The 27,019-nt window shown below is 39.4% G+C and overlaps 1 protein-coding gene across 1 annotated transcript in view; it reads right to left on the bottom strand.

The window, feature by feature from the left end:
* The window catches only part of tenm3 (teneurin transmembrane protein 3), an 824,111-nt gene that overhangs the window by 498,410 nt on the left and 298,682 nt on the right, over nt 1–27,019 (bottom strand). The gene's annotated exons all lie outside the window — the stretch shown is intronic.

Genomic DNA, 27,019 nt, shown 5'->3' with positions numbered 1-27,019 from the left:
CAGTGCTGTCATAGGAAACCCATGGATCTGCAGGAGATAATATTCATACAGTGTATGGTTGTGGTCACCCAGCGATGACAGGTTTATGCCAATTCATACACAGCCATTTACATAAAAGTCATGCATGCATGTCCACACACACGTGTCTGTAGCATTTCAGTTTCTCTCTCTCTCTCTCTCTCTCTCTCTCTCTCTCTCGTGAACTCTCCATTCCTTTTCCACAACGTAAGGGCATTCAAAGTGCACCACACTTGTTCTAAAGTGCCTCCAACTGGAAACCGTGAAGTATGGAGAGAGAAAGAGAGATAGAGAAGAGGGAAAGAAATAGAGAAAGGTCTACCTGTGTTAAGGAGTGATGGAGGTCAAAATGTTGTCACTGCCAAAAGCTGCTAATGGAAAGTACCGTGTAGCTCTTGTGAAGGTGGGGCAAACTAAACAGAGCTGCAGGCAAGCGTTGCCTTTAAGCAGAGCAAGAGGCCATGTTTAAGGTGGTTAAGAAATGTTCAAAGTCAAAGTCCAGGGAAAGAAAAACTGTTTATTCAGGAGATGGACTGAGACTTTATTTAAGAAGGAAACATGTCTAAAATATGGTAGAGGGTTGAGACAGCTTACAGTTATGGACACAATTTGTTAGACAGATTAATGTCAGCCTTTAAAGTTTATTTTTCTTTGTGCCACTAACTGTAAAACACTGATTTAACTTCATGCTTAAACTGATTGTGAAAACGGTTTGGCTCCACCACAAAGTGGATGTTACAAAACCACAAATTAGACATAATGTTCTAATTTAGCATTATCACATTATCAATGTTTCAGTTCCAGCTTAAGCTAATAACATGAATGGTACAAGACATGTTCATGAGGAGCCAACTCCAAGTTAGTTATTGTCATGATATTGGGATTATGTTGTGTATGTTCAGTTTCATTTTGGTGGAATCCTTCCTCATGTGTCTCATGTGACACATGACTTCCTGTCTTTGTGTTCTTCCACTCTGTGCATTAGGTTATGTTTTACCGTGTGCCATTCATTCCTCAATTCTGTGTTTCATGTTTTATTTTGTTACTCACCTCTTTTTTAATACTACGCTACCTCTTTGTATATTGTCCACCCGTGTGATTGTTGGCCCCGTCCTGATTAGTTTCACCTGTCCCTTGTTATGCTCACCACTCTTGTGTTTGTTGTTTCCTACTGTAGTGGCTAATTTGCAACAGTCCAATCGTTTAGCAGCCTCACCTTGACTATTGCAATGCCCTCCTTGCAGGTCTCCCAGCTTGTGCGGTGAAACCATAGACAGTATATTACTGGACAAAGCCACCCTGCTGATGTCAAATGGAGAGCAGTGAAGACAGTTTTGGACCAGTAAAATACTACTACAGGGCTACTTCCTGTTGGCACCAGTGTCTACTGCGCATGTCAAGCAGCATAACCGTGGTTTAATGATGTAGAACAACTGCAGAAACACCTTAAGTCTGGTAGCTGCATAGCTGCGCCAACAAAAAGTGTCATGGCTCAGTGCGTTTGTCTGACTCGGATCGTCACCGTTTAATCAGCGCACCTACGAGGCTCACCTGTCAAACAACAACGCAGCGACTCTGATTGCTCTGATAGTTTGTTTTGATTGCAGAGAGTTTAGAATGTAAGCTATACGGTTACATCTCTCATGTGCGACGGGGTGTCACAGAGTTTTGACGTCATTTTTGGGCCTACATGGATCCCTCCATGTACGCTTTGGTCGGCTTCACTGTCCGATCCCTGGCTTACCCCCTTGGGTGAAACCCCTACACATGGTTCAGAGCGCGTCTGGTTTTTGATCAGCCCAAAAGGCCTGATGTCACTCCATTACTCAGCGACCTCCACTGGCTCATCGTGGCCTCCAGAATCAGATTCAAGTCACTAATGCTTGCATACAGAGTAAGTACTGGGTCTGCACCCATCTACCTAAACTCCATAATATGTAATACATAAGTTCAGTTCCTTCTCGGCCACTGCGCTCCTCCAATGAACGCCGCCTGGCTCTGCCATCCCTTCACACAAAGCAATCCCAGTCCCAGCTGTTCTCATCTGTGACCCCATGATGGTGGAAGGAGCTACCACACGCCATCAGAGCAGGGGCGTCCCTGTCTAACTTCAAGAAGCTCTTGAAAACTCATCTCTTCCAAGAACACTTTCTCTTATAACACCTCTAACCCCTAACCTCTAAATGCACTTCCTGTGTTCTATCCTCTTACAATTCTCTTGTATTGATTGTACATTGTTAATTCTTACATCTTTCCCGAGGTATTTACCCCATTGATGCCATACGTGCTATTAGCTCTTACTAGTATTTATTGCTGCTTTTACTTGCATGGCTTTGTCGGTTGTAGATGCTGTCGTGCTGTATTGACAGGACTTACATTTGAGGAACAACATACAAGCATCAGTAAAGTAAAATCTACAAGTAACCATAAATACTAGTAAGATATTTTAGTGCATAGGGCATCAATGGGATAAATACCCAGGGGAAGCAATAAGAGTTTGCAAATAGTGCAATCAAGATTACTACTACTAGAAGGGCATTGTAGGATTTTTCTTATGTTATGTACAGAGCAAAGCGGCACGACAGAGAGACAGCAGTAATGATGACGGTCACTACTATAACCATGGTATTACCCCCATGGCCTGGAGTGTAAATGCTCAAAATACAAAAGTTTAAGTTAAATTACAATTCTTTATAGTGGAAGTCTACGTTTCACTTTTCAAAACTCTTCACACACTTGCGATTTGGCTTCTACATTAAATTATGGATCCCTTTTTATTGCCTTTACACAAAATATATTCAGTGACCATGTCTTTCAAAAGTAATAAAACTAATTTGTCACACAAAGTCAAACACAACCAAAATTCTTTATTCACACATTTATCACGTTTATCTTCTATTGTCAAAACTGTTATTTTTACGTTCAAAACATAATATTATTAAAAAGAATAAAAAACCTGATTATGAAACATTACATAAACTCCTAACTGGGACACTGAACTGCTATTTTTACACCTGGTGAGGAAAGGGGGCAGATAAGGAAGAATCTAGAATTGTATGGGACAATATGGCATTTAACTATTCTGGGGGTGGTGTAACTTTTCCTTCCACTTTACTCTACATTTCTCAACCCAATACAGGAAATATTTTCCTCACGGAGGTGGAAAGTTTATGACCACCACCCACACCCATTGCAAGAGAGGACATAACATGTAATGTTAATGAAAATCTGTGGCCAAATGCACAACACCGGCTTGACTAGCACTGTTGTTATCGTTGGCTGGAGCTAGATTTGGGTCAAACTATCATCATAAATAGTCCACTTTACCAGTGGTTCATACCAAGCTCTAAATCAAACCAACCACTGGTTATGGGCATCGCGTTTCACTTGATGTTGTTCAATAACAATTCAGAATCTCTATACAAGACGCCGGAGTCTAAAAAACATATTGACTTGAAAGAGGCAGAGGAGAAAATGATGAAATCAGCTTGGGCAGTGCTGCAGGGCATCAAGGCCAACCTGAGGGGGCACAGTAGCCATGGCCCTCATGGCCTCTATGAAATTCCAGCCCTGATCTAAGCAACACATTACTTTAATCGTATACATGTATATAATTACAGTCAGATCTACTCATGCTAATGATGGGGCAGTGATATTATAAGCCTGTTAACTTGCACATTCACACAGTCAGCAACTTTTTTGCCAGTTGTCCTTCCTGCATTTGGCAGCTGCAACTTTGCTCTTAGTCGGGATTATGTATTTCACTTCTTCATATTTGCCTAATGTTATAGTTTTCCCTTCATTTCAAAAATATGATACTCTTCTGCCAGTTGACTTGTCAGTGTTTGCGATTGGTCACATGCTGCAAACACTGCTCCTTTTATGCGAACAAGCTCATGGCTGAATTTCTTTTTATTATTTATTAAACCTTTATTTAACCAGGAGAGGCTCACTGAGATTGAAAATCTCTTTTCAAAGAGTGTCCAAGATAGGCAGCAGCAAGTTGTGATATAAGAGTTGCAAGAATACAATACCACAATACAGTTATAAAAAACAAGAACATAACTCACAATAATTCACAGCTGGAATTACAAACAATGACACAATGACTAACAACACTAGTCCTTTCAATTTAAGACTATTTTGAAGAGAGTTCCAAGCTGATTGGGCAGAGTATGTAAAAGCTCTTTTACCAAAATCCATTTAAACATTTGGAACAGTTAACAAAATCAAGTCATGTCAACAAAGACAGTACTTTTTTTACGATAGAAAAGCACAAATAAGAAGGTAGCAAACCCAGACTTGCCAAGCAAATAAAAGTATACAATGACTCATTGGTATACTGACTGAAGGCCATCAAACCCGGCGTATATAAAGTGCAGTGGTGTGTAAGAGCTTGGTAGTTCAAGATAAATCTCAATGCTCCACGGTAAAGGGTGTCAATAGATCTCAGTGGGCAGAGGCATTCATATATAAAATATCACTAATCTAGTATTGGCAGAAAAGTTGTCGAAATAAGTTTCTGTCTGGCTTTAAAAGAGAAACAAGCCTTATTCCTAAAATAAAATCCCAACTTCAGCTTGAGTTTTTTGGCAAGTTGTAGTATCTGCAATTTAAAGGAGAGTCATTATTAATTGTAATTCCAAGATGTATATATCTGCTTATATCTGCCTCAATCATACATGCCTGGTAAGTACACACAGATACATGGGAGATTTGGAGGTCTATTTTTAGCTTTGGAGAACATTAGTTTGGTGTTGTCTGCATTAAGAACAAGCTTCAACTGACATAATGTGTTGAACTGCAGTGAAAGCAGTTTGCAAATTGTGAAAGGCTTTTGCTAATGTGGAGTCACAGCAATAAATAACAGTGTCGTCTGCATAAAAGTGGCATTGGGCATTTTGTACAATTTATGTAGATTTATATAAATAGGGAATAAAAGAGGGTCAAGCAAAGAGTCCTGGGGAACACCATTTGGGAAACCCTGGGTTGATTTACTGAGTTGATAACCAGTGCTTTGTGACCGCTCAGGTGTTAATTTGTTAATGTCTAATAACAGATGTGTGACTGAGTGCTGTAGACATAAGGCTGCAGCTAAAAAGTTCAAACATTTCTTTAGAAGATGTTTTTTAATAAATATTCTGACAGTTCTATCAACCGCCAACACCTAAAGTGGCAGTAATGGCTTTATTTTAAGTAAATCACAAACACATTTTCTTTAGATATATTTATTCTTTTCACAAATTATGCTAATTTCCAATCTGAGTGCACATATTTTGGTCAGTAGTATTCATTTGAGAAGAATTATTTAGTGATTTATATCTGTCCTTTCTCCACATGCTGCTGTTGTTGAGTCATCTGCCAAAGGGGGAGCTGGAGTTTGAGACTGCCTTTTATATTCCACCACAGGAAGTGGAAGGAACCAACTCCTGGCAGTGGGCAGAGGGACTCTGAACTACAAAATTCTTAACAACACAGCAGCATGTGGATATTTTGTTTGTTAGAATAATATTTTGTTTGTTTTAGTATTTTCTTATGGTTGGTTGTTGGGTTTATTTTGGGTCTTTTTAATTGTATTAAGTTAAGTTTTCTCCCCTTTGTGTTTGGTGTAGGCCAGCCTGTGTGTATATATACCCCTCCTTTTGTGTCATTCAGGAGGTCAGGTTTGTTCAGACTTATGTTGTGGTTTTGTTACGTTGACCTCAGTTTAGTTAAGACCCACTTTGAGTAATTTTGTTGATACCTTTTTTGTGTAATATGATTTTAAACCTTATTTGATTTGTTGGCTAAATAAAGCCTAAACTTTACAAAACCTTGATCTTGTGTCCCTGCCTTACTGCTTGGTCCCTGAGAAATATGGACAAAAACTTACTTGCATGCAATGTATTAATGCTGCTACGTTGGTACATTTTCAGGAGCTGTTTGTATGCTCACAAAGCAATCAGCATTTAACTTTCTTAAAATCGCATATATCTTAACTTCTAGCCCCAGGTTCATCTACTGGATTTGAATTTGTCTCTGAATAAGTACAGCAAACCTCTGGAACATGCTATTTGTTTTCAGAAAGACAGACTAAAGAAACATTCATTTTGTGCTGGGAAGGTAGTATAAAGTGGGTTTATGAAAGCATTTTTTGTGCTGAAAAAAGCTGCTTACTGCTGCTGCAAACGTGAACCAAACACTAAATGCAAAGCTTTCTTTCCTAGCCCTCTGCTTTCTAATTTCTCCTTCGGGGTCAGAGGGATAATATCTTATCAGTGGAATAGAAAAAGAAACAATTATATGTATGTTTAATATATTGAGGGTGAGCTTGTACTTTTCTAGTAAGTGACAGCTATGTTAGTTAGCATCAGCATGCTAGCAAGCTGACATGGATAACTTGGTGCAGACATTCATTTTTCAAGAGCATGCAGTCTATTCATTCTCGCACAGCTGTGAGAGGGTGCATACAAGTACAAATCAAGCACAAATTGTAGATTGCAGCATTAATCAGAATTCTCCTAGCAACAAGGCAGTCTGCCACTTTGCTTGAGTAAAATCCCATGATGTCAACCGCCTATTCGTTTCTTTATTTAAACCACAGAGTAAGTGGAGCCCAAGAGTTGGCTTGAGGCTTATTTTGACTCCTTTGCACACTGCAGCAACTTCTACAAATCTTTACTGTTAGACTTTCAGGAGTGCACTGTATCACCTCCTCAGAGGAGAACTAGACTGGCCTTGGGCTAAGATCAATGTCAAATCCTTTCAGATGATGTGAAACCTCAGTGTAAGCTAAGGCAAGAGTCCTGGACTGCTATTAGCCCTGGGCTATGAACAAGGCCAAAGAGGTTAAAACTGCATTACGCCTGTGTAAACATAAGCTATCAAATAGCTACACAGGAAGTGGAGTATCTCTCGCTATACACTAGGAACAAATTAATCAATGCTGAAGATGGACAAAACAACACCACTTTTTAGTCCAATTATGTTCCTAAGAATTAATTTAACGCTCTGAGCAGTGCAGTTGGACAGTAGATTAACAAATGAATACATTTATAAACAAATTATAGAAATAGAGAGAAAGAAAAGGGATGAGTAGCCAAAAAAAAAGAGATGACAAGGACAAGTGGTGGCTTGACAAGAATAGACAGTCGCCACTCAACCTCTGCTCCACTGTGAATATAGCAGGGGAGCAAAAAAAGTGTCCCTGCCCTGACCTGGGAGAGACTGACAGCATGTCATGTCTGAGAGAGAGAGACAGAGACAGAGAGGGAGTTTGTGTGTAAGTGTGACAGATAGAGTGACAGGGACAGGGAAGCAGCTGCGTCCCTAGTGATTGTGGTTTCTTGTCTGATTACATATTCAGGCCTGACATACACTGAAGGCTGAATAAGGATTTACTGGACTGGACAGGCATTACACGTTTGAAATGAACTGTTTAGTTCTGTGCTTAAGAGATGGCAAACCTGGGTCTTTATCAAATCATAAAATCCTGTAGTCTCTTATCAATAGAGCTGAACCTCTGTCAACTTTCCCCTTCCCTGTACTTAGTTCTGGCCCAGCCCGTGGCAAAGTTTTCGACACAGCGTGAATCAACTCCACCAAGTTGATGCGACACCAGTGTATGCCTTGATAATAACCAAGTGCACCCACCTCATGCTGTGAGTGGCTATGAGTTGCAGCCAGATTGTGACAGAGTAGTACGAATGCTGGTAGTTTTGCATGTTCAGAAAGTTTTGGACATGAGAAGAAAACCTGCTGAAACACAGAAGCTACTAAAGTCCAGGGGTTATAATTGGATTTAAATGATTTCATTTATCATCGATGTGAAAGGTGGTGCAAAGAACTACACAAAACCTGTTCACAGAGAGCTGTTATCTGTATTATCTGTTTTAAGCACATTAAAGGCCAAATAACCAACAAGTCAACAACGTGGGGGAAGGCGAAATGCTCCGCTGCTGAAACGCTTATGAGACGCTTCCAGTGTGTGTTGACGCCGGGCTGGGGACGGACTAAACCACGGCATAGCCATAATGCGACGCACACGCAGCCTGTGTGAGTCCAGAGTTTACTGCTTTATACTCTACTAATTGTTTATATGTAGAATTTTCACCTGTGGCATGAATTTTGAGTTTCCCGTTATATAAATGAATACATTTCCACCATACCTGCGATGGACTGGCGACCTGTCCAGGTTGTACCCCGCCTTTCGCCCAATGTAAACTGGGATTGGCTCCAGCCCCTTGCGACCCTGTACGCAGGATAAGCGGTTGACGATGGATGGATGGATGGATGGATTTCCACCATAAATTGATGCAGAAAAGGCAGAAATTGGCGCAGAAACTTTCACCATGCAGGCAATAACGTGTTTAATGCTCTGAACTTTAACATCAAAGGCCCCAGGACTTATCTTATTCAGGACACTACCCAGAGACTCCAAGAAGGCTGCCATTTCGGGCATAAGCACAAACAACAAATTCAAAGTTCATGTCATTAGAGCTGGCTTCATCATTCCTTTGCTCATAAACAGCCCAGAAACAAAACCTCTTCAAAACATTAGTAAAACAATGATTTAAAATAATTTTTTGATATGAGGACACTGTTAAAAGCAAAATGTCTGAGGAATACTAGCAAACTGACTGCTTAACTGAAGGAAATTAAAGAAGCAGACAGGTGCTAATACAGTGCCAGGTTGCTGAAGACCTGAGGTGTGCATTTAAAGGTTAATGGTATGTTGTATATGGTAGGGTTTTAATGTTCACATTGATCTTATATATCCAGCAGCCATGCTCAAATGGTGTTGCTGCAAGTCCAAATGTCAGCAATAAAGCGACTACATTTTTATCCAAATATCATAACTCATAGGTGTGTTGGCCTCTGAAAGGCCCAGATTGTATAAAATTGTTTTTTCAGTGTGAATTGAGCACAGTGGACTCTTACAGGAATTGCTGTCCCTGATGCCTGAGGTCATTAATATCATTAACATTTAATTTGTTATATAACCAATAACATTTTGCAGCTATGGTACCTGCACCACCTTTAAATGACATTCAGTATAAGTCAGTGAGCCTCTAAGGCATTTATCAATACCTACTAACTGTGGATCACAGGCTCATCATGGTGGGTGGCTACAATAGCCAGGAATAAAAAGATGACAGCAGGTCCTACAACATTCCTAAATGAACCACATTAAAAATGACATCAGAATGATTTAACCACAGTTTAGACCAACAGAAACAAACTTCAGGTGTGATTATGCCTTTAAACATCTAGAAATAGTTAGTGAGTGAAATGAATTATACATGTAATAGGGACAGCTGCTGGTCTCTGCCTCTCCTCCTCTTTCCATCTCTCTATCTCTGCAGCCATCCTAAAACCCATCCATACCTCTAAATAAAGAGGTTAACATGACCGGGGCTGGCGTCTAAATGTGATTACAGAAGTGATTTTTTAGCCCATCCAACCACTAATGTGACAGGCAGCCATTTTCTGCTAGACACACACAGAGACACACACACACACACACACACACACACACACACACACACACACACGGACACCCTGTGCCCTCATGCAGACATACACACCGCATCCTGCGATGCACACAAAAACACACAAACACAGACGAACTCCCCAGACACTCATAAAATTAGATGGACAGAGATGAGAGGAGGGATCGGTAAAAGGTAGTGGTGGTGGTGGTGGTGGTGGTACGGGAGGGAAGGGGAGGGTGGTCAGGGACAACTGGGGAGGGAGGAATTGGATTGTTATTGCTTCCTCTGGGTCTGTGCATGTGTGTGGGTGAGAGAGAAAGACAAAGTGAGAGAGAAAACAAGAGATATAGCCGATGGAAACGATGTGTAGAGATGAACATACAGTAAAGAGAGGGAATAAACAGAGACTTACATCTTCTCACATTCACTGTATGTCAGATGCCTACGTGCATCTAAATTAATTGTCACCACCTTTCTAGAAATACATGTTTAGTTGAGATGCTCAGTCAATTGCCAGGAACTTTATCATAATAATAATAATAATATTATTATTATTATTATTATTATTAATAACAACAACAACAACAATAATAATAATATTATTATTAAATGAAAGAAGAATTCCTGACATGTCATGGCAATGAGTGACATGTATTTTCTACATACATTCACTGCTCTGGATATATTTAGCACTTGAATTTGGCTTCTGCTTAGAAACATTTTCACAAACAGCAACACAACAACTCCTCCTTACTTGAACTACCGCACCCATGTGCACACCTGCTAGATATGAAATGTGTAACATATATGTAAACAATGCATGTATAAATTCAAAATAAATGACTTTCTAAAAGTCAAATAAAAACAAATGAATGCTTTACTAATACTAATCGAATAATATAGTGTTTAAAGGGGACCTATTTTCATATATAGGATTCATATTTGTATCTATAAAGTTACATCTGATGTTCATGTTAAACATGACGAAAGATTCAAATTATGACATCAAAGTATTTAAAAGAAATCCCTGTGAGCAAAAACTTCAGATATCTCCCTGTTCTGAATGCTGGATGCCGGATTTCCATATATGGTCATTTACTTCAGGCAGAGAATGCTGGCCACACCCACAATGTAACATGCAGCCCTATCCCTGCGGCAACCTTGTAAACACATAATACAATGCCCAATCAGAAGACAGTGGTCTTTGGAGGGGGGGAGGTCTCAAAGAGACAGGAGCATCTACAGCTTGTTTCAGACAGATGCTGAAATGAAGGTCTGCATGAAGTGCTAGTAAAAGATAGAAAATAATATTTTTGAATTTTGAATCATGCAAAGCTGCCATGCAGGAGTCACAGAACTACAATACAGGACTGGAAATAACTGCTGAAATCTTAATGATTGGGAAAGATCCACTCAAACCCAAGGACATTTATCTTTTTTTTTTGGAAACTTTATTTGTAAATTGTGTGCTTACATGTGATTTCAAAAGACAAATCTGACAAAAATTGTCAAAACACGATGCAGTGCCATATAGGCTGTCGTTTCACCATAACTGCATCACAACATTCTACCTGCTGGTGCCCCACTGCGTGCAGCTGGTAACTTTTAATTTTTTTTGAATGATGCCATAAACTACAGTACATTGTGCTCCGATTTCTGTGCTTTAAATACACTGTGAGAGGTTTTGTATTTTGTACGGCATCATGATAAAGGCTTCACGGTGTTTCTCTAAATAGCAATTGAGCACATATCATGATGCCAAAAGAGACACAAGCAAAACACAGCTGACCAGAAAGCGCTGAAATCAGCTGTGAGAGGAAAGAAAGAAAGAGGGACAGACTGAGCCAGAGCAAGCAGAATGTGTTCTCTCTCTCCTCCCCTCTCTTTCCCCTCCCAGACAAATGTGACACTCGGGACTCCCCCTTTTTTTAGCTCTCCCTTGATGGATATCACATACACACACACACACACACACACACACACCCTCTCTCACTGATGTATTGCCAGAGGATGGGGGTGTGTGTGGGTTGAGGGTTAACGATTACGGGAATTGTCATTTGCCGATCATTCGTCTGCATTTGTAAACCATCAACGTCAAGTGCTTACACACACACACACACGCATACATGCACAACTACACACACACACACACACACACACACAGATGTTGCTATGAGGGGGGTTGAGGTTATAAGTGTGTGTGTGTGTTTCTGGCATTTTCCGTCATCTAATTTCCAAAATTCACATTAAGAACCTCAGATCATGTATCATTGTGTGTGTGTGTGTGTGTGTGTGTGTGTGTGCAGAGACACTTCCACTCTGTCTTGACGCTGATGGGTTGTAAATTCAGATAGATTATTATAATAGAGAGAAAGAAAGAAGGAAATTTTACCATTTGTATTTATAGTGACCTTTAACACCAGTGTTGTGGGAGCAATCTCCCTGCCGTGTAAACCACACACCTGTGCATAATGCACGATGTTCAGATTTAAGTCCCAGGAAGTAAGATTGATTTGAATGATAACTTTAAATAACTGACAGCTTTTTTGGAAAGTAAACCATAAAGATTTTGGTTTCAAGTAGAAACCATGTAAGTAAGGCATCTGCGCAATCACTCTTACTGTTGTAAGACTGCCTAAAAAAATTAAGAAAAATAAATACATGATGTGCCCCCTAGTTTTACCACTAATATAAACCACAGACTTTAACGCAAGCATCCTCTGAATTAATATGTTTTGATACTTCAGTTTATGACAGTTGACTTTAGTTTAGTCATATTGAACCAACTGTGTTCCCCACATCTGTATGCATACAATTTCAAACTTAAAATTTTCTTATATGGCCCATTTTAGTAAATGCTCTGTATTTGTATAGTGCCATTCTAGTCTTTTCGACCACTCAAAAAACTTTTTTCTACATCCGCATTCACTCACACACACAGAACAGCCACCACAGACAATTCAGGGTTCAGTATCTTGCCCAAGGACACTTTGACATACAGCCTGGAGGAGCCAGGGATTGAACCACCAACCTTCCGATTAACAGGCAACCTCCGCTACCTCCTGAGCCACAGCCGCCCAGAATGTAGCTAGTATGTTTCTCTAAAGCCTGTCTCCCAGAAATTATGTTTATATGCATCTAACAGCAAATACATTTTGTAAGAAAAGTAATGTCACCCAGAATATGTTTTTTTTGTCAACATAAAGAAACGACTATGTTTGTAAAGCAAAAGTTGTTTGTTTTCCTGCAAAGTCCACTCTTGCAATACAATGTCCTCACATGATGACTGATTGTGTTAAGGCCTTTAAAGCTCTTGGTTATAGTTAGCGAAAGACTGTTATCTTGATTTAATACTGAAAAAGTCAAAAGTAGCTTCAGAAACGAGACATATATGTCACTTAATATTTTTCTAAATCCCCATTGTTTCCCTAACCCGAAACCAAAGTGTTACCTAAAGCTTGGTCTCCGTTGTTTGACTACTACACTTTCTACTTATATGTGGTACAAAAACGCTTTGTACCACTCCACCTTTACTGAAAAAACAACAACATTAACAGAACAAATTAAATGGAGAAAAAGTAGTAAAATTAGTATACGTAAGTATACATTTGTATGGGGCAGGGATTTCTCTAGGAAGGTTTATTTTCACATGTGATCGTTTTCAAATCTGCAATGCAGCATTGAGTCCATTCACATTATTCCAAAATAATTTAGAGTCACGTTACAACAAATAAGCTTTTGAACCGCATTTTAAGAAGGTGAGAATTTCTAATAATGCACAACTACACATTTCTTGTTTTGCAGTTTTGGCCAGTTTATATTCTCTTCACTCCATTACAAAAGTCTCAGTTTGTATTTTAGTCTCTCAGACTCCTGTCTCAAATTTTAATTCCTTCTTAACAGGTTTACTCCAAGTAAAATAATATTTCCAGTGCAACAATAATCAGGGATTTCCCATTCAATCCAAATATTTATTTTCTAATAACTTTTTTTAAGGTACAGGGTTATTTATTTGTCATTGAAAAAGAATTTGTAGTCCCTTCAAGCTACACTAAATGTCTATTAAAAAAACAATATATGAATTTGCGTCTGGGAGAATGTAAACAGCAGCAACAAGATGATAATTCACGATAAAAAGTCTGACATTTGGTTATGATATTTTTTTAATTCCCTGATAAACTTATTCACTCTTCTACCTCAACAATGATTCATTTATGAAGTTAATTTCCAACTAACAAAGCAGGCTGAATTTAAAACATGTATAGTTCCTGAGCAGGTGATACGATAGCTGCATTGTTACATGATGAAAAGGAAAACCAAAGAACTGTGGTTAAATTTCTGAAAATTAGACTCCTGAATAGACTATAATGAAAGATAGGCGGATAAATGCTGACATATGTGGAGGCAGAGAAGAGTGTGCGTGCACACACACACACACACACACACACACACACAGACAGACTGTGTAAAGAGGGCAAATGACTCAGCGAGATCCATCTGTCGTACATGACTGGTAAACACCAGGCAATATGGGCTACAGAACATGTGTGTGTGTGGAGAGCGGAGTGTGTCAGTATCGCTTGGTGTTGAGCTTATAAGCTCATCCCCCTATTTTATCTGACATACTCAGTAAAATCCTGTTCTATTAAACTCAAGCTCAAAATGTATTGAATCTATTGATACTAAAATCACAAAGCCTGTGCTTTCATGAACATTGCCATTTGTTGAGAAAAAAAGAGAGTGAATATTAATCAACTGCATTATTAACTAATAACATTTAAATCATGATGAGATGAGCTCAGTAACATCCATCCTTCACTATCAAGACCAGAGAAGATTTAGACATGTAAGAAACACAGTTTTGCATAAATGATGCAATAGTTTGATGCTTTAGCATAAATCCTGGACTGTTCCCATCAGAGACCAAATAAATTAGAAACTCTCACATCTCCAAAAAGCTTCCCGGACATACTCTAGGAATTTACATTTTTTCAGATGACAGCTTGCAGATGAAGTTTTGAATAGGTCACTTTTCATGTTGTCTGTCACTTTAAGCATTAGGAGCACACAAAGAATACTAAAACTGGAGTTGGTAGGTCCAGTCAATGTTAATACAACTTACAAATAGTGGCTGAATTTGACAGTGAAGAATTCCATCAGGCTGCTTACATGAAGTGAGTATCATGCAAAAATGCAAGACATATAGCAGAATTACAACTTCAACTCATCTCTTCAATAATTTACTGTGCCATGACTTGACATGATGCTGATGTTAAAGGATTGGGTGGCATTTATATTTTAACTTGTTAAAAGGTGCCGTAATTTCCTGAAACAGCTGGACACTGTAGTTTTAAGCAGATGTTACTTAAACGGAGTAAACAGCAATTAGTTGGGGACTAATTTCAACAGCAGATTAATACACTTTTGGTGCTCTAGTGGGTATTTCTGGCAGCAGGATGGTGGGTGTGGGATTGAGTCACAATAAAATACAGTGTGTCATTAAAGAACATGTCATTCAGTGCAACAGTGTGGCTCACTGATGTGTTTTTGGAGCTCTATGGCTCAGAGAAATAAGCTATATCAGACCTTGGACATATGCACAATACTTATTAGTAAGAGCAGCTAATTGTTGCTTTGAGTCTTTTGATGCATTTTTTGTGTAGCTCACGCTACATTCAAGTCGTAATTGTCATAGATGATGTGATTATTGTCTTTATTACCTGCTGACACACTTCACTTTGTCTGACTTCTTATGCAGTATTTTCATTTTAATACTAAAAATAAATATTGTTATCATGTGGCCGCAAAATGAACTGTCAAAATATGCAATTTCATATTACAAACACTTGGTTTGATTATGTTTTCAAAATAAGGCACTTAATCTGTTGTCCAAAGTTGAGTTAATGCACTGTAGGTTATTAGACATAACATTAAATCTTTACCTTTTGAATGGGTGATGTTTCTTTCTAAAAAACTATTAGCCTTTACATTAGTATTATACATTTTTCTTCCTTTTCTTAAGAGGATACACAACATCTTTAAAAATTTTCACCACTACTGCTCCTAAAAGTTACACTCTATCTGACTCTTTGTTTTTTGTCCATATGAAGGCATTTTGCTCAGATCTGCATTTCTAAGTGTGATGTGTCATTGATCAAGGGAGGAGTAATATCATGCTTGATTTATTTCATAGACATCTGGTTGGAATGTATTCATTTATCACTGCGATCGCTTCCCAATCACTCTTTCACAGCTGAGCTCAAAAGCACAAATACAGACACACAGCATACATATGTATGTGAAAACACTCCCCATACACACATCGACAGACGTACCTGGTAATTTATTTCTTGTATGTGGAGAAATATTTGCATGTCCATAAAAGTGCAGGTGTGTTTGAGAAACAGTCTTACATCAAGCTCAGTGTGGGAAATCTCAGTTTTGCTCAGCAATATGTAAATGCGCCGCTCAGTGGAATGTTTAAATTTACTCCCCAGTTAGGGGTGCATCCTTTCACAACATATTGATCCCATTAGGAAAGCAGTGTTCATTTGTACATTGCCAGTTTTTGTACATTTATCCTCCTCTTTGATTGAAATAGACTTTTAATTGATATTGTGTAATGTTCTGTATGCTTTGCTGTGGTAATGTTGCAGAGGCCAAAATGAAGCAGAGCTACTTTGTATAAAAGGTATGCATTAACACCACTTTTTCACTTAATACCACCCCCCTTTCACCATCATGAAGTGGCAAAGGGAATCCACTATAGCTGTCCTAAATGCGTAGGGCTGCAATACACAGCAGAAGATGACAAATACCTGGAATAAGCTAAGGCCTTAAGGCAAGAATTTGTGGTTGCTTACTGTATATGTATATATATGTAGCTGGACACTGGCTAATGTATATTTTATTACACTATGCATGAAGTCATCCCTTGTCCTCTATTAAAGCCACATCATGTGGATGGGTTTGTAAGTCTTGAGACAAAGGCCATAGAAAGTAATGATTCACATTGCTTCTCTACTAAGTACTCTTATGTGCTCTATGTAGCAGAAGCGAGTTACAAACTCAATTAAATTGTGACATATAATTCTACCTACCTACCTACTAAGTACTCTTGAGTGTTCTGTGAAATTTTTAGCCTATATTCCAATCTTTGGTGAAAGCTCAACAAGGTTTTTTTTGTCTGATGTTCTGCCTTCCCGTATTGGTGAATTTTTGCCATCTCTTCCCATTCTAATCTGCTCTGTCACTTCCACTTGATGTGAACATAATAATAACAATAAATATAATACATTAGATTTTTATAGCACTTTTCTAGGTACTCAGGGGGTAAGATGAAAGTAATTGGTTAAAAAAGAAAAGGTTGGAAGAGAGGGGAAGGAAGTTCACTGGGGAATGCAGTCTTGAAAAGGTGGATTTTGAAAGATGACATGGAGTTAGTCTGTCTGGTGTGGTTAGGGAGGGCGTTCCAGAGGGAGGGTGTAGCAATGGAAAAGGGCCTGTCAACCCAGGTCCGGCGCTTTGTCCTGATGATTTTTAGTGTTGTTACGTCAGCGGACCTGAGGCGATGTGTGGAGGTGGAGGAGGTCAGAGAGGTAGGGAGAGGCCAGGTTGTGTTTAAAGTTTAAAGTGGATCCTGTATTTAACTTGGAGCCAGTGGAGGTTACGAAGGATGGGGGTGATAAGATCTGTGCGGATGCGGGCAGTGGAGTTGTGGACGTATTGAAGTTTATCGAGGATTTTGTTGTGCCAAAACCATAGAGGATGCTGTATTTCTGCAGAGGTAAAGGTCAAGGAGGGCCGGAGGCGGGTGATGTTCTTGAGTTGGATGAAGGCACCTTGTCGACATGGAGCAAGAAAGAGAGGGTGGGGTCAAAGATGATTCCAAAGTTGCAGACCTAGGCGACGGCGGGTGACAATTGCGCTGTCGATGTTGAGAGAAAAGGTCTGGGTGGTGTGGGTATGGGTGTTAGGGCCAATGATGAGGATTTCTGATTTTTTGCAGTTGCGTTTGTGGAAGTTCTGTTGCATCCAAGACTTTAAGTCAGCGAGACATGTGGTGGGGGTAGTATGGGTGGCTTGCGTGATAGATTTGGAGGAGAGGTAAAGGTAGTGTCACTGGCATAGCTGTGAAAATGGAGGCCATGACGGCGGATGATCTGTCCAAGTGGAAGGATGTAACGATGATAAGATAAGTAACGACCAATAAACATAGTAGACCAGCACAGAGTGTGGTGTTAGACAACTATATGTTCCTGGACCCTAAAGAGGCCTCTGACCTCCATTATATCAAGGAAGATTTAAATAGAATTGGAATTACAAAAGAGGTAGTATCCTTGGGCATGGAGGCAAAACATTTAGCTATAAAATGGACCTGTTGCTGGGAAGCAAACATTGAAATTAGTGATGATCCAACTGATCCGTGATCCACCTTTTTAACCAATAAGCTAGTTTTCAGTAGGAGTGACTTGAAGACTGAGTAACAGCAGTCTGAACACACATGTAAGTACCAGATTGTTTGCCATCATGCAGAATTTAACTATGAGAAAAAGGGCTTACTGTCCATTAGTTTTAGAAACGTAAAATATAGTAGGAATACATCAGTGTTCTTTAATGTGTGTAAAGAGTCTCCTACATAACAAGACAAGCAAAGGTATTTTCATTGAGATTAAAAAGAATAGCTACAAATTGATGCTCTGGGGTGGTGGCAGTAAACACAAAAATGATTCTTCCATGCAGCAAAACTGATCTACAGTACATTTTTATTTTATTTATTTTACCTTTATTTAACCAGAAAGAAAACTCATTGAGATTAAAAATCTCTTTTCCAAGAGCATCTTGGCCAAGACAGGCAGCAGCACAGTTAACAAGGTTGCAGACATTAAAACATATAACATAAACGTAAAACATATAACAATTTATGATGGGAATAAATAGTGAGTTACAAGGTCATAAAATATCTAAATTTCATATATATTTACCACAACTGATAAACAACAAGGATTGTCCGAGTAATCATTCATAACATCTACAGCCAGTGTGTACAGCCTCCATGTCATTTAAAAGTACTTGAAAAGCAACCAGTGAAACCGGCTCCTGAAGATTCAGGACATTTTGCAGCCGATTCCAAGTGCAGGGGGCTGCATACTTAAACACCCCTTTTCCCAAATCAGTCCGGACTTGAAGGACAGACAGTAGTAATAAGTCCTCAGAACGAAGACAATATCTTCCTGGAAGCAGACCAAGAATAGCCTTGTAAATAAGAATGTGCCAATGATTAAGTCTACGGGTGGACAATGCAGACCAACCAACCCGCTCATACAAGGAGCAATGATGAGTAAGGGCTCTAAAGTTTGTGATGAACCTCAGAGCTCCGTGGTAAAAAGTATCCAACATTTTCAAGCTTTGAGAGGATGCATGCTGTTGCGGTGATGCAGCCCGGCTGTTGGTGAGTGTCCTGTTTCTCCTTTCCTCCCTCCCATTCTGGTTTCTCCTGTGCCTTCTCTCTCTCCCTTTGTGTGCTCCCACTCTCCGCTCCGGAGCCCGGCTGGTTACCCACACCTGCTCCTCGTTAACCTCTATCCCTGGCCGCCGCACCTGCCAGTTATCAACCTCATCACGACCAGTACTTCTACCCCGGCTTTCCACTCCATCCTCGCTCAATCGTCGCAGCTCCAGACTTGGTGTCACAGCTTCGTTCCAGCATTTTATGAATCTCCTTTTTTTGTCTTACCTCCTCGTCACCTGCTAACCCTGTCTGTCTGTTTCCTCCCGCCAGGTTCACTCACCTCTGCCTCCCCGTTCGGCCAGCCGGGCTTGCTCGCCAGCCTCCTCCTCTCGCCGCCTCCATGACGCCCTCCGGTCCTCCGGTTGTCGTCATTCAAAACAATTTTTAAATCAAACAAGGTGCGTTGTACAGTATCAAAAGCAAGTTGTAGCTGACAAAGAGCCTGGTTTGGTGTAGATGCAGAGCAGTATATCACAGTATCATCAGCATAGAAATTAAAATTTGCGTTGGATACATTTTGATCAAGAATGTTGATATATAATAAATAGGAGGGGTCCCAGCACTGACCCCTGGGGCACACCCTTGAATACACAAGAGGGCTGGAAGTGAGACCATCTACCTGCACACACTGAGATCTACCTGATAGATAGTTTCCAAACCAGCAGACTGTTTGTTCTGACAATCCGAAACTGAAAAGTCTTTGTTTCAATATTGCGTGATCCACAGTATCAAAAGCCTTAGACAGATCAATGAAGAGAGCTGCACAATGTTGTTTTTTAGCTAAAGAGTCAATGAAATCATTTACTACTTTTAGGGCTGCTGTAGTTGTACTGTGTTTTTTACGAAAGCCTGTCTGAGAATTAGACAATATATTGTTAGTAGTTAGAAACTCTTTCAATTGTTCATTCACCAGAGTTTCCATAACCTTAGCCAGGATGGACAATTTTGAGATGGGTCTTTAATTGTTTAAATCTGTCAGGTCTCCCCCTTTTAACAGAGGAAGAACAAATGCAGATTTCCATCTAAGTGGAATTTCATTCGTGTCCACGGAGAGATTAAAAAGACATGTCAAAGGGGGTGCAATAAAATCAGATGCAAATTTTAGAAAATAAGGCATCAAGTTGTCAGGACCAGCCGATTTTCTAATGTCTAAAAGTCTGAGGGCTTTATGCATAAGAGGCAAAAAATTAACAGCTAAGCATTTCAGTCTTATCATATATTTTATGTGAGTTCTTCAGAATGCATGGTGGCAGCTCAATTTAGTTCAGTTTTATTTCCAGCAAAGGATTTAATCGTCTTCCAAATTTTGAAGGGGTTGTTTAGATTGCTTGAAGTTTCTATAAGAAAGTGGTCTGCTTTGGCTTTTCTCATAGTGATTTTGCACAAATTGCGCAGTCTCCTGAAGAGCTGCCAGTCAGAATCCAAGCCTGTTTTCCTGGCTTTTGCCCAGGCCTTATTGCGCTCATGAAGAGAGTTGGCTAACTCTGAAGTGAACCATGCATTGTTTCGGCCTTTTACTCTATACTTTCTGAGGGGAGCATGCATCAACAATTTCTTTAAAACCATCATAAAAAAATTTCCAAGCATTTTCAACATCAGCAATAAGATACATTTTATCCCAATCAAAGTAAAACAGGTCATGAAAAAACCCTTGTTCCGTAAAATGTTTCATGTCACGCTTAATAATTATGTGTGGCTTGGTTTTTGTGAATTTTTGTATTTCTGACTGTGGCAAAAACACAGTGGTCACTAATGTATTTGAAAATACAGAAGCTGCTGAGCATTTATGAGGAACGTTGGTTAGGATAAGGATCAATTAGAGATGATTTATCTAGACATTTCAGATTAGGTCTAGTGGGACTATCGACGAGCTGGAAGAAATTTAGCGAGTCACAGTAAGCTTTACAATCATCAGGTACTGGTTGTAACCAGTTCCAATTTAGATCTCTCATGACTACAATTTCATTCAAATTCAGTCCTGATAAAAGCTGCATTAAAGAGGGCAGAGCATCACTGACAGCTGAAGGTGTCCTATAGCATCCAACAACAGTAATGTGGATAGCTTAATCACTGATTGACATGAAGTTAGTCATTATTCAATCAAGAAACTTAACAAAATTGACCCTCAAGTTACAGATAGATGCCCAATATGTCATCACAGTCCATCCACCTTAGAACATTTATTTAGGCCAAGCGATTCTCATAATAGATTTTGGGATATTACGTACAGACGTGGCAAGCCTTATGTGGTTACACAGTATATTATTATTTTCTTCAGAAAAGGCAGATAAACCTCATTTATTGAAACTCAGGGTAAAAGAAATACTTTAAATATTACCCATACAAAATGGTACGACAGAAGGGTTTTGTTGTTGTTTAAAGTAAATTGCAAATTAGCCCTCATGTGCCAGTGCTCAACATGAAGAAGATGGCAAGACCTCCCGAGGTCAAATACTGGCCATAAATATTCTTTCTTCTTAGAAGCTTTGTTTTAGTTGCTGCTCTAGATTTGTTGTCATTGAGAGTGGGGTTCTTAACATTTGGGTGCACAAACAGCTTAACATATTTATTATATTGTTACTTACATCACTTTGACACTGTCAGTAAATAGGAATGCATTACAATCTGTTCTGCAAAAAATAGGTTAAGGGGTGATTTGAGAGCCGAGAGAAGTCATCTCATCCACCACCAATGTGTAGCACCCACCCGGGTGATGCACGGCAACCATTTGCATCAGAACACTCACCACATATCATCTTGAGATGGAGAGGGAGGGAAGCACAGAACTAATTAATACAGGGATGCTTCATTTTAAAGTGTTGTAAATTGCCACCAATGACTGAGGTTTAAAAATTGAAGAGGATATGTGATGCGCCACTCTATTGCACCCCCACCTTGTGATTTAGTTTAGTATTATCTCTTAAGAAATCTCTAATACACTTTTAACACCACTAAAAGCACGTTTGTCTTCACAGCATGTGTCTGAGCCGAACTATATTTCCTCCCTGACTTCCTCCCTTTGTGGATGAATAAAAATAGAATTTATCGGAGGCCAAAAAATATCACTTCCGCCCTGCTCGCCTCCAGCTTTTAACACTCTACTTTACCATGACCTGAGTGTGCATGAATGATGAGGTCAAGTCGAGAACATTTTATACAGATGTTAATATTTAAACAATTATTTTTTTTTCTAACCGAAACCATGAATTAAACACTCTCTTTATGACTCACACCTTGCTCTCTCTCTCCATCTCCATTGCTGTGTCACACAGTCTTGTCTTTCTCTTATCTCACTCTGTCCATCCATCCCTCACTCGTACACCCCCTCTGTCTACTTATTTTCCTACATGTATCTCTCAACATTTCTTTCTGCCTCTATCCCTCCCTCTATCTCTCCATCCCCCTCTTTTTTTCTCTGGTTTAATAATTGATGTGAGACGTTCTGTCTCCCTTCAGCTGTCTGGGGAGGTTTAAGAGACATGACTCGGCTATGGAGGGCACTTTGTGCAACCCCTGACACGCACACACATAAACATACACACACACTGACACGTACACACTCACATTTTACTGCAGAGTTCAAGCAAGGGTCATTTCTGTTGCATTAATGTTGCAGAAGAGAAAGTGCTTGGTGTGCGTGTGTGTTAAGCATTTATTCAGATCCCCATAAGTTGACACCAAATAAGGTATGTGTGTGTGTGAATCACTGTCAGGGTTAAAATGTCCCTTCCTTTGAACAAACAGCAGGGTTACCGGTTCTATTTTCTTGCATGTTTCACATCCATCAAACTGTGGAAATCTGTGATGGATTTTGACTTGATTTATTTTCTTCTTAATGAAGTCAGATTTTGGCATGCTGTAGGTGACACATATGCTCTTTGTCTGTTTTACACACGGTAGCAGGGAAGCTGCAGAGCCGCAGTCTTTCTTCACTAGTCACTGTAACTTTACATTTCCAGCTAAACTGAGACTTATTGTTGACCATTTTCTCTCTACTTGTCTTCCATTCACCGGTCTTGTGCAGAGTTTTGCGTGCACGGCGTTCGGCCGACAACTACAAAAACAATATAATATTCTTTGTGTGGTTCATCAATGGTGATAAATGATCCGAACGTCACACAAGGTGCAGACAACTCGGCACAAAACCACTACACACATACACGCTACGCCCACACATGGTTAGGGTTACAATTTAGGATTTATTCACGCACTTTAAAAACATTTAGTATAGCTTTTTTTCTTTTTACATGTTTATTTACATCATTATGTGTTGTAATTTATGTTGTAATAGGCAGTATATTAACTTAATTAATTTGGTGAAAACTGGCAGTCCTATGTGAAATCAGACGTTGAACACCCTCATATTGCCAAAATGGCATGATCCTAGTTTCACTGCGAAGCTCAGACTGTGAGATTCACAGTCGATTCTGGCTCCGCCCATTGAAGCGCTATTGTCAGACTGTATACAAAGGTGACCCAAATCTGTTTTAGTTTTTTTTTGCTCATTCAGTTGCGATCAAAATTATTAAACCCACAGGTTTGTTGTACAAATTGACAGACTTTTCTGCTGTTTGCAATGACCAAATCCAACAAAAGCCAACACCATGCTTAACTACGAGCGATTATCTCTTTCTTTTTGGACCGTTGGACCATTTGACTTAGCCATGTTGCTAACACGAAGTCAAATGTGACACTCAACAAACCCCTAGCTAGTTCAGGTATTTCATATGTTCCAGCTCACAACAGATGCAACTAATGAAGCCCCTGGTTAGTTGTTTCAGGTATTGTGACCTGTTTTGCATATTTGTGATGTTGTGAGGGATTCTATTCAGGGGGTTCAATAATTTGGAGACTGGAGAAGCATTTCTGGCGCTGTACAGCGTGTCTAAGCGGCAATGGCCAGGGGGGGACACGGCCACCCTAAGAAAATGGGTGTATATCTATTTAAGCTCCATGATGTCTGTAATCTTGTTGACTAGACTTGTTCCCAGTAAATGTTTTGTTCCTCCCCGTCAATACACTCCTACAAATAAAAGCTTTATTTGTCTTTTTAAGGAAAAGGTCAACTGGCCTATTTAAAGAATAATTAATTGCCTAATTCATAGAGATAATACATTAAACAGGATTTTTATGGAATGTTAACTGAACTGGTTTTAATCTACGGACATTAGACAACTAGTAGGCCTAACATTAACTGTAAAATAAGAAACCAAAGGAATTCAGTCTGTGATTCCTTAACTCATATTTTTAGGTAGTATTCAACTAGTCTATATAGTGCATAATAGAATTTATGGCTTTTGGTTTAGTGTGCCACCCCAGGATTTTATTCTGGGGGCGCCACTGCTAATCGGTACAGCGTTACAGAACCCTGACAGAGTTTTGACATCTCTCAATTTACAACAGCGTCGTTTTGGTATTGAGCTCTTTTTTGTTTAGTTTCTCTCATCAAAATGAAGGAGAGAAGACGTGCTGCTTTGGAACAGACGGTCTTTATCGTCGTCGACTGGCACAGACCTCCAATATATCAAACAGTGATCAATACGAAGAGAAAGAGCCCACTTACCTTGTAGGATGTAGAAGTTGTTGGCTTGTAAAGAATGGGAGTGCTTTTGGTCACAGGAATGTTGATTAATATTCACTGTTTTTATCAATATTTCAATGTTTTGGCAGCTTTTTGTTATTTGGAACGTGGTTGTAAAAACAGAAATAGTGTTTTGAAGAAAACTCCTAATAAAAGTGAATATAAACAGTAAATATGGACAAAACATGGACATTCGCCTGGTATATTTTTGAAAAATTGTGTAATAACGGTATATTTGTTTGGTTTCATCACATTTACAGTTAATAATATAGTTATAATAATAATGAGTTGGATGATGGTTTCGATGGTGATATAGCTGTTAAAATATAGATTTTATACCAGGCGAGGATGAAAATATAATATTTTCCTTTATTGCATCTCCATTTACTCTTTATTAGAAAAATACATGCGAGGCCCTAAACAAAACCATACTGTTTATCATGCTTTAGTTTCTACTCCTGGATATTGTATTGCAAAAATGGATATTGTGGGGAAAACAAATGAAACATGTTGTCGGTGAGCGTTTTAAAGATACATTTGGTGAATTAGCAGTATCATTAATTAGCAATGGTTCCTCATTATCTTGATAAAACTGTAATTTAGGTGGCATTGAGTCTCTCGCAAGACTTATCTGCTGTTGCAAATTAGTAGTATATAAACATTATATCTAGGTTTCCTCACTATGCTCCAGTTTCTTCCCGGTCCCAACACCTGCAGCTAAGGTGAACTGACACCTTCAAATTGCCCGTAGCTGTAGAGTGAATGGTTATCTGTCTATATGTCATATGTTTACTGAAATATGACTTTATACACAGCTTCCCCATGCATCCTGTCAAGCGTGCAAGTAGGCCATGCTTTGGTATTAACACCCACATCCAGTTGTAACTAACATGAATCCAAGCTGACTACAGCCTCTGTTTAGTATTACTTTCATCGCTCATTCTCAAAAAGGAGAGTGTTTTACACTAAAAACAGCTAAAAGCAGCAAAGGCTGTTTATTACCAATTGCGACTCACTACTGTCAAGTCTTTAACTCATGAAGACAGCATGACACTGGTTAAAATCATCTGTAAGCTTTTACAGTCTGATGACTATTTTGTTAAATATTTTGAAGTACGATAAGTCTGATCCCACAGTACTACTGTAATAGAATAATTTCTCTCTCTGTGTCCCTGGGTCCTTGAGCCAAACTGTGTGCCATCTCCTCTGAGAATGTGTGCACACTGTTAGCAAACAATTCATTTGTACATACTCGTGCCCTTATCCCTGCAGAAGCTGCCATTACTCTCTGACGCTGTAGTGGGTGCTCTGAAGTGGCTACCCTTTGTATTGCTGTGGATTTGAACTACATTATTAAATCGTTCACAAAGGCTGCATGGCACCATAGTACAGCATGTGTGTTGTTATTTTCTTCTACTTCTTTCTTCACTCTTCTCGTCTTAGTCGGTAGCTGGAAGGTTTTTGAAGGAAGTAGAAAAGGAAGTGAATTACTCAGGGGTACCACAGACCAGTGATCCCATCATCATCCAAGAAGCTGTTGGTGCAACAACAGACTGTTGCTGCACCAGACGGTTGCTGCACCAACTCTTACACTCGAAAAATTTTGAGAGTAAGAATGTACTGTACATGAACCATAGCCTCCTCATTAATTTTTCTATGAGACCCCTCTGCTGATGCAATGGGCTCTGGTAAAATGCCCAGGGTGTGCAGACATAAAGGTAGAACCGGGCTCAGCTGTTGCCACAAAAAAAAAAAAAAAGTATAAACTAAGTGTCACTGTGATAACAGTTTTGAAGTGTTATTAGTCACAGAAAATCACTTTTAGGCAGAGCAAGGCTATAAAGGATCTATAAAAAAGAGAAAAAACAAAGATTGGCAGTTCAATCCTCTGCTTCCCCCAGCCAGCATGTCAAAGGGTCCTTAGGCAAGATCCTTATTAACCGCTGGGTTTATTGTCTGTTTCTTCATTCAGACCCACACTTACTTCTGCATCAGATTAAAAGAACCATTCTGAAGCAGAACAGCTACAACAGCTACAGCACAACCCAGCCCACAACCGCCTGCCATAAAGGCCTGTACCCCTGTATGGCGAGGAAAACAGTACCGAGGTGATTTACAGCGGTTCCAACCAGGACTGTGGAGACGGTGAAGACACAGCTAGTTCAGGTGGGGACAGGAGAGGAGCGAGCTTGTAGCAAGTTAATTTGTCTATCGTGCTGATAAGTCAGCTGCATGCCCTTTGTTAAAGGCTCATTATTACGGTGTTATTGTTCTGTAATGTAGCACAGTGTTCATAATGTTGCTTACTACATTGTTTCTCAAACCATTTTCTGATGCCCCCAAAGTATTTATTTAATTTTTATTTTATACTTTAGTGTGAGGCTTCCTTAATCCTTTTTATTTCTTAAACTTAGGATAATGATCAATGCAATTAAA

The sequence above is a fragment of the Micropterus salmoides genome, unplaced genomic scaffold (assembly GCF_014851395.1).
Source record: "Micropterus salmoides isolate LMB-PRFRI ecotype aquatic unplaced genomic scaffold, ASM1485139v1 Ms_hic_scaffold_12, whole genome shotgun sequence".
Taxonomy (NCBI): Eukaryota; Metazoa; Chordata; class Actinopteri; order Centrarchiformes; family Centrarchidae; genus Micropterus; species Micropterus salmoides.
Note: the sequence above shows the minus strand (reverse complement) of the source record. Positions and strands in the feature narration are given on the sequence as shown.